Here is an 8,220-nt window from a genome sequence, read left to right as displayed (position 1 = left end):
CATCACTTCATCCAACTCATTCCAGAACTTCTCCTTCTCTTCAGGTTCACATCCCACCTGTGGCGCATAGCCACTAACAACACTGAGCATCACACCTTCAATTTCCAATTTCAGACTCATAAGTCTATCTGACATTCTTTTCACCTCTAGGACGTTCCTTACAAACTCCTCCTTCAAGATGACTCCTACTCCATTTCTCTTCTTGTCAGCACCATAATAGTATAACTTAAAGCCTGCTCCTAAGCTTCTAGCCTTACTACCCTTCCACCTGGTCTCCTGGACACACAGTATATCCAGCTTCCTTCTCTGCATCGTGTCCATCAACTCTCTACCTTTTCCTGTCATAGTCCCAATATTCAAAGTCCCTACTCTCAGTCCCAGGCTCTTTCCTTTCCTCCTCTCTCTCTGCTTCCGAACACGCACTCCTCCTCTTCTTCTTCTTCTTGTTCTTCGACCCACAGTAGCCCGATTTCCATTAGTACCCTGTAGGTCATCAGTACCAATGGCGGTCGTTGTTAACCCGGTCCGCGACCCATCCGGTATGGTATAGTTATGGTTGACTCGCATGTTTGGTTTTGGCAAACGTTTTACGCCGGATGCCCCTCCTGACGCAACCCTCTGCATTTATCCGGGCTTGGGACCGGCACAGGGAGACACTGCTCCGTGCCCCCCCCCCCCCCCCCCCCCCCCCAAAGGCAGGCTTGGAGAGACACGGGCCAGTGCCGCCCTGAGGCTGCATTACCCTCTCTTTCTTACATTTATTATAAAAATATGCTTATCTTCCTTTTAGCTCATCACACATGTCTTTATGATTTTCAGTCCATGCCTCAGCCGGCCTGAAGCTCCACTGATGCGCATGTGCGGATGCCTCTATCTAGCGGACATAAAATAAAGACAATCATTCAAATGTGAATGAGTCGGCGTGATGCTCCGGGATGTGTGGAGCTCAGGGAGCTCCACGAGTGAGGGAGTTAAGTTAGGGCGGGGGTGCAAGTAGGCTCTAGGATTCCCCGAGTCGGGGCGAGCGATGGGTTTAGAGGCGTATCGCATTGAAGATAATGGCCGCATATCCTTCTTGGACTTTTCTAAAGCCTTTGACTCGGTCGAACATCCATTTATCATAGCAACGCTCGAACATTTTGGATTTGGTTAAATATTCAGGAATGTGATCCGTGGGCTCTATGAGAATATTCATAGCTGTGTCACCCTGCCAAGCGGCACCACTCCGAGCTTCCATGTTGATGTGGGAATCCCCCAAGGTTGCCCCATCTCACCCTATTTATTTATAATTGCTACCGAAATGCTAGCCGTTTATGTTGAAAAGAGCAACGATATCCAAAAGTTAGACGTGCTGGGGACTGAAATTGTTATTAGCCTGCTGGCAGATGACACAACCTTAGTTTTGAAAAATGAACATCAAGTCCCAATAAGTGCCGAAAACAACCAAAACATTCTCCAAGGCTTCAGGATTGTCATTAAACTTAAAGAAATGCAAACTTCTTGCGCTGCATGACTCGCCACTAAAGGAAATCAGCGATGTTTCCATGAAATCAGAAATAAAATACTTGAGCATTTTCCTATCCAAGGACCAAACGTTAAATCAATCCAGGAACATTGAATCTAAACTGAATCAAAGTAAAGCTTAATTCTAATATATGGCTCCAGAGAGATTTATCAATATTAGGCCGGATATATTTGACTAAAATGGATGTGTTTATCCAGATGTATATACCCAGCGTATTCCAATGCTGCTCCAAATCAACTCGTAAAATCTGTTAACCAAATCAATTTCAACTTTATCTGGAGGAACAGACCACACCATCTAAGAAAAATCACATATGGTGAAAGAAACAAGTGAAGGAGGGCTGAAAGTGATAGAGTCGGACTGCTTGAATGGGACATTGAAGGTGAACTGGTTGAAATCCTGGATCAAACCTCATCGTTCTTTCTGGTATTGTACTCCAAACTACTTATTCAACAAAGTCGGCGGCCTGAGTCTTCTGCTTATCTCTGACTTGGATATCAACAAGATTCCTGTCAAATGTTCAGAGTTCCATAAACAAATATTATTATACTGGAAAATGATATACGTACACAATTTCTCACCACACAGTATAATAGTTTGGAACAATCGATATGTACTGCATGGCAACAAACCTCTTTTTTACAAGGAATGCTTTGAGAAAGGTATATGGTCGATAATTGACTTGATGGATGACACTGGCAGTCCTCTGGACAATGAGCAGTTCTGTACTACACACAGATTCAAGCCTCCCATATTAGAGTTGCTAAAGTTACGAAACGCACTGCCTCGACAATTTGTATTCCTGACCAAAAATATAATGACGCACCGAACCGTACAACCACAGTTACCCCGACTATCACTCCAGGGAATCTCAATTGTGGACAGAAAGCGCGGCAACTCCTTTATTAGGAAATGTTTCACAGGAAACTTATTCCCTGGACGTCAAAAAAAAAAAAAAGGATATTTTAAATAAATTTGATGAGGAATCGATTGCCACGCTGCGAACCATGTATCTGACTCTACCCATACCCCCAAGGCAAAAGAGACCCACTTCAAAATTATGACTGACATCTACCCATCTAAGGAATTATCGAGGGTACGCTTTAATTTTGAAGATAATATTTGTACATTTTGTGAAGACAACATTGAAACCACTGACCATATATTTTTTCTCCTTCTCATTCCATCGTCACCAGTTTCCTTCTCAAAAGATGATATAACATTCTGTTTACTTATAAGCAACATAACAGATGAACTCTGTGTCAATGTTCTTTTAGGCCTGGCCAAGTTCTTCATTCACAAGAACAGAATGCAAAAATGCTCCCCAAATTTTAATGTCTTCATAAACGATTTTGAAATATAAAAAAAAAAAAAAAAAAATCCTTAAAACTTATGGAAAAATCCAAAAACTAAAAAATATAGTTACCCATGTCCGAGGTTCCTTTTTTTTTTGGTAAAAAAAAAAAAACAAAAAAAAAAAACCAACTTGATTACATGTTACATTCCCCTTGCAATTTTTTTTTTTTTTTTTCGTTTTAATTTCTTATTTGTCTATCTATTGATTTAATTACTTCCTTTTAATTTCTTTTTTTGTCTCGCACTGTAAATTTCTCACAAACCTGTAACACTATTAACTTCTCATTACATACAGAACAAATGTCCTGATGTCCGTTGCTTCCTCATCCCTGGTTGTTTCATTGACATTCAGTTCTACCTTGCTATGTTTATTTGTACATTTGTATATTTGGGTGTACTATTTATGTTCAATTAAAAACAGTTTGATGTCTGAGATTCCTTGTGAACCGCCAACTTAATTACATGTTATATTCCCCTCACAATTTTTTTTTTTCGTTTTTAATTTTATTTTTCTATCTATTTATTTAATTATATCCTTTTAATTTTCTTTTTTTGTCTAGCATTAAAAATTTCTCGCAAACCGTTAACACTATTAACTTCTGATTACTTACAGCACGAATGCGCTTATGCCCCCCCACCCCCCGCTTTTTCCGTACGGTGGCAGACACTGAGATCGAAAGCAAATGGGTGTCATTGAAATGCAGTAACAGGGTGATAACAGCCGTGTTCGAAGTGTGTAGGGGCTTATAGGAGAGCAGAAGCACGTCACGCAATTCACCTGAGTTCGGAGGATCGGGAGTACCAGGGCCCATAGCGGAGAAGCGGAAGAGCGGAGTTATGTGTCTCTTCTCAAAGGCGGGGAAGCTGGGGGGCAGCAGGACCCCTTAGACCGGCTAATGTGAGCCTTCTCCGGACATAGATCACCCGGACTTATGACTGGAGCTCCCGGACCTCTGGGCACACACATATGTGAATGAGTGGATGAGCTAATGTTGGTTTGGTTGTGGATACGTTTCGGCCAATGCTATCAGCACAGCTATGATTATCCCCAGAACGTTGAGAACGAGCTCCCGGAACTCCAGACATGCGTATATAAAAGAGTGGAATTAAGGTGTGTGTGTGTGTGTGTGTGTGTGTTTGTGTGTGTGTGTGTGTGTGTGTATACGTGTGGGACAGAAGTAATGTTGGGGACAGAAATTGTTATTAGCCTGCTGGCGGATGACACAACCTTAGTTTTGAAAAATGAACATCAAGTCCCAATAAGTGCTGAAAAAAACCAAAACATTCTCCAAGGCTTCAGGATTGTCATTAAACTTAAAGAAATGCAAACTTCTTGCGCTGCATGACTCGCCACTAAAGGAAATCAGCGATGTTTCTATGAAATCAGAAATAAAATACTTGAGCATTTTCCTATCCAAGGACCAAACGTTAAATCAATCCAGGAACATTGAATCTAAACTGAATCAAAGTAAAGCTTAATTCTAATATATGGCTCCAGAGAGATTTATCAATATTAGGCCGGATATATTTGACTAAAATGGATGTGTTTATCCAGATGTATATACCCAGCGTATTCCAATGCTGCTCCAAATCAACTCGTAAAATCTGTTAACCAAATCAATTTCAACTTTATCTGGAGGAACAGACCACACCATCTAAGAAAAATCACATATGGTGAAAGAAACAAGTGAAGGAGGGCTGAAAGTGATAGTCGGACTGCTTGAATGGGACATTGAAGGTGAACTGGTTGAAATCCTGGATCAAACCTCATCGTTCTTTCTGGTATTGTACTCCAAACTACTTATTCAACAAAGTCGGCGGCCTGAGTCTTCTGCTTATCTCTGACTTGGATATCAACAAGATTCCTGTCAAATGTTCAGAGTTCCATAAACAAATATTATTATACTGGAAAATGATATACGTACACAATTTCTCACCACACAGTATAATAGTTTGGAACAATCGATATGTACTGCATGGCAACAAACCTCTGTTTTACAAGGAATGCTTTGAGAAAGGTATATGGTCGATAATTGACTTGATGGATGACACTGGCAGTCCTCTGGACAATGAGCAGTTCTGTACTACACACAGATTCAAGCCTCCCATATTAGAGTTGCTAAAGTTACGAAACGCACTGCCTCGACAATTTGTATTCCTGACCAAAAATATAATGACGCACCGAACCGTACAACCACAGTTACCCCGACTATCACTCCAGGGAATCTCAATTGTGGACAGAAAGCGCGGCAACTCCTTTATTAGGAAATGTTTCACAGGAAACTTATTCCCTGGACGTCAAAAAAAAAAAAAAGGATATTTTAAATAAATTTGATGAGGAATCGATTGCCACGCTGCGAACCATGTATCTGACTCTACCCATACCCCCAAGGCAAAAGAGACCCACTTCAAAATTATGACTGACATCTACCCATCTAAGGAATTATCGAGGGTACGCTTTAATTTTGAAGATAATATTTGTACATTTTGTGAAGACAACATTGAAACCACTGACCATATATTTTTTCTCCTTCTCATTCCATCGTCACCAGTTTCCTTCTCAAAAGATGATATAACATTCTGTTTACTTATAAGCAACATAACAGATGAACTCTGTGTCAATGTTCTTTTAGGCCTGGCCAAGTTCTTCATTCACAAGAACAGAATGCAAAAATGCTCCCCAAATTTTAATGTCTTCATAAACGATTTTGAAATATAAAAAAAAAAAAAAAAAAATCCTTAAAACTTATGGAAAAATCCAAAAACTAAAAAATATAGTTACCCATGTCCGAGGTTCCTTTTTTTTTTGGTAAAAAAAAAAACAAAAAAAAAAAAACAACTTGATTACATGTTACATTCCCCTTGCAATTTTTTTTTTTTTTTTTCGTTTTAATTTCTTATTTGTCTATCTATTGATTTAATTACTTCCTTTTAATTTCTTTTTTTGTCTCGCACTGTAAATTTCTCACAAACCTGTAACACTATTAACTTCTCATTACATACAGAACAAATGTCCTGATGTCCGTTGCTTCCTCATCCCTGGTTGTTTCATTGACATTCAGTTCTACCTTGCTATGTTTATTTGTACATTTGTATATTTGGGTGTACTATTTATGTTCAATTAAAAACAGTTTGATGTCTGAGATTCCTTGTGAACCGCCAACTTAATTACATGTTATATTCCCCTCACAATTTTTTTTTTTCGTTTTTAATTTTATTTTTCTATCTATTTATTTAATTATATCCTTTTAATTTTCTTTTTTTGTCTAGCATTAAAAATTTCTCGCAAACCGTTAACACTATTAACTTCTGATTACTTACAGCACGAATGCGCTTATGCCCCCCCACCCCCCGCTTTTTCCGTACGGTGGCAGACACTGAGATCGAAAGCAAATGGGTGTCATTGAAATGCAGTAACAGGGTGATAACAGCCGTGTTCGAAGTGTGTAGGGGCTTATAGGAGAGCAGAAGCACGTCACGCAATTCACCTGAGTTCGGAGGATCGGGAGTACCAGGGCCCATAGCGGAGAAGCGGAAGAGCGGAGTTATGTGTCTCTTCTCAAAGGCGGGGAAGCTGGGGGGCAGCAGGACCCCTTAGACCGGCTAATGTGAGCCTTCTCCGGACATAGATCACCCGGACTTATGACTGGAGCTCCCGGACCTCTGGGCACACACATATGTGAATGAGTGGATGAGCTAATGTTGGTTTGGTTGTGGATACGTTTCGGCCAATGCTATCAGCACAGCTATGATTATCCCCAGAACGTTGAGAACGAGCTCCCGGAACTCCAGACATGCGTATATAAAAGAGTGGAATTAAGGTGTGTGTGTGTGTGTGTGTGTGTGTTTGTGTGTGTGTGTGTGTGTGTGTATACGTGTGGGACAGAAGTAATGTTGGGGACAGAAATTGTTATTAGCCTGCTGGCGGATGACACAACCTTAGTTTTGAAAAATGAACATCAAGTCCCAATAAGTGCTGAAAAAAACCAAAACATTCTCCAAGGCTTCAGGATTGTCATTAAACTTAAAGAAATGCAAACTTCTTGCGCTGCATGACTCGCCACTAAAGGAAATCAGCGATGTTTCTATGAAATCAGAAATAAAATACTTGAGCATTTTCCTATCCAAGGACCAAACGTTAAATCAATCCAGGAACATTGAATCTAAACTGAATCAAAGTAAAGCTTAATTCTAATATATGGCTCCAGAGAGATTTATCAATATTAGGCCGGATATATTTGACTAAAATGGATGTGTTTATCCAGATGTATATACCCAGCGTATTCCAATGCTGCTCCAAATCAACTCGTAAAATCTGTTAACCAAATCAATTTCAACTTTATCTGGAGGAACAGACCACACCATCTAAGAAAAATCACATATGGTGAAAGAAACAAGTGAAGGAGGGCTGAAAGTGATAGAGTCGGACTGCTTGAATGGGACATTGAAGGTGAACTGGTTGAAATCCTGGATCAAACCTCATCGTTCTTTCTGGTATTGTACTCCAAACTACTTATTCAACAAAGTCGGCGGCCTGAGTCTTCTGCTTATCTCTGACTTGGATATCAACAAGATTCCTGTCAAATGTTCAGAGTTCCATAAACAAATATTATTATACTGGAAAATGATATACGTACACAATTTCTCACCACACAGTATAATAGTTTGGAACAATCGATATGTACTGCATGGCAACAATCCTCTGTTTTACAAGGAATGCTTTGAGAAAGGTATATGGTCAATAATTGACTTGATGGATGACACTGGCAGTCCTCTGGACAATGAGCAGTTCTGTACTACACACAGATTCAAGCCTCCCATATTAGAGTTGCTAAAGTTACGAAACGCACTGCCTCGACAATTTGTATTCCTGACCAAAAATATAATGACGCACCGAACCGTACAACCACAGTTACCCCGACTATCACTCCAGGGAATCTCAATTGTGGACAGAAAGCGCGGCAACTCCTTTATTAGGAAATGTTTCACAGGAAACTTATTCCCTGGACGTCAAAAAAAAAAAAAAGGATATTTTAAATAAATTTGATGAGGAATCGATTGCCACGCTGCGAACTATGTATCTGACTCTACCCATACCCCCAAGGCAAAAGAGACCCACTTCAAAATTATGACTGACATCTACCCATCTAAGGAATTATCGAGGGTACGCTTTAATTTTGAAGATAATATTTGTACATTTTGTGAAGACAACATTGAAACCACTGACCATATATTTTTTCTCCTTCTCATTCCATCGTCACCAGTTTCCTTCTCAAAAGATGATATAACATTCTGTTTACTTATAAGCAACATAACAGATGAACTCTGTGTCAATGTTC

This window comes from Fistularia commersonii, unplaced genomic scaffold, assembly GCF_037954325.1.
Source record: "Fistularia commersonii isolate RoL2024-O1a breed Wild unplaced genomic scaffold, RoL_Fcom_v1.0 HiC_scaffold_44, whole genome shotgun sequence".
Lineage (NCBI taxonomy): Eukaryota > Metazoa > Chordata > Actinopteri > Syngnathiformes > Fistulariidae > Fistularia > Fistularia commersonii.
Note: the sequence above shows the minus strand (reverse complement) of the source record.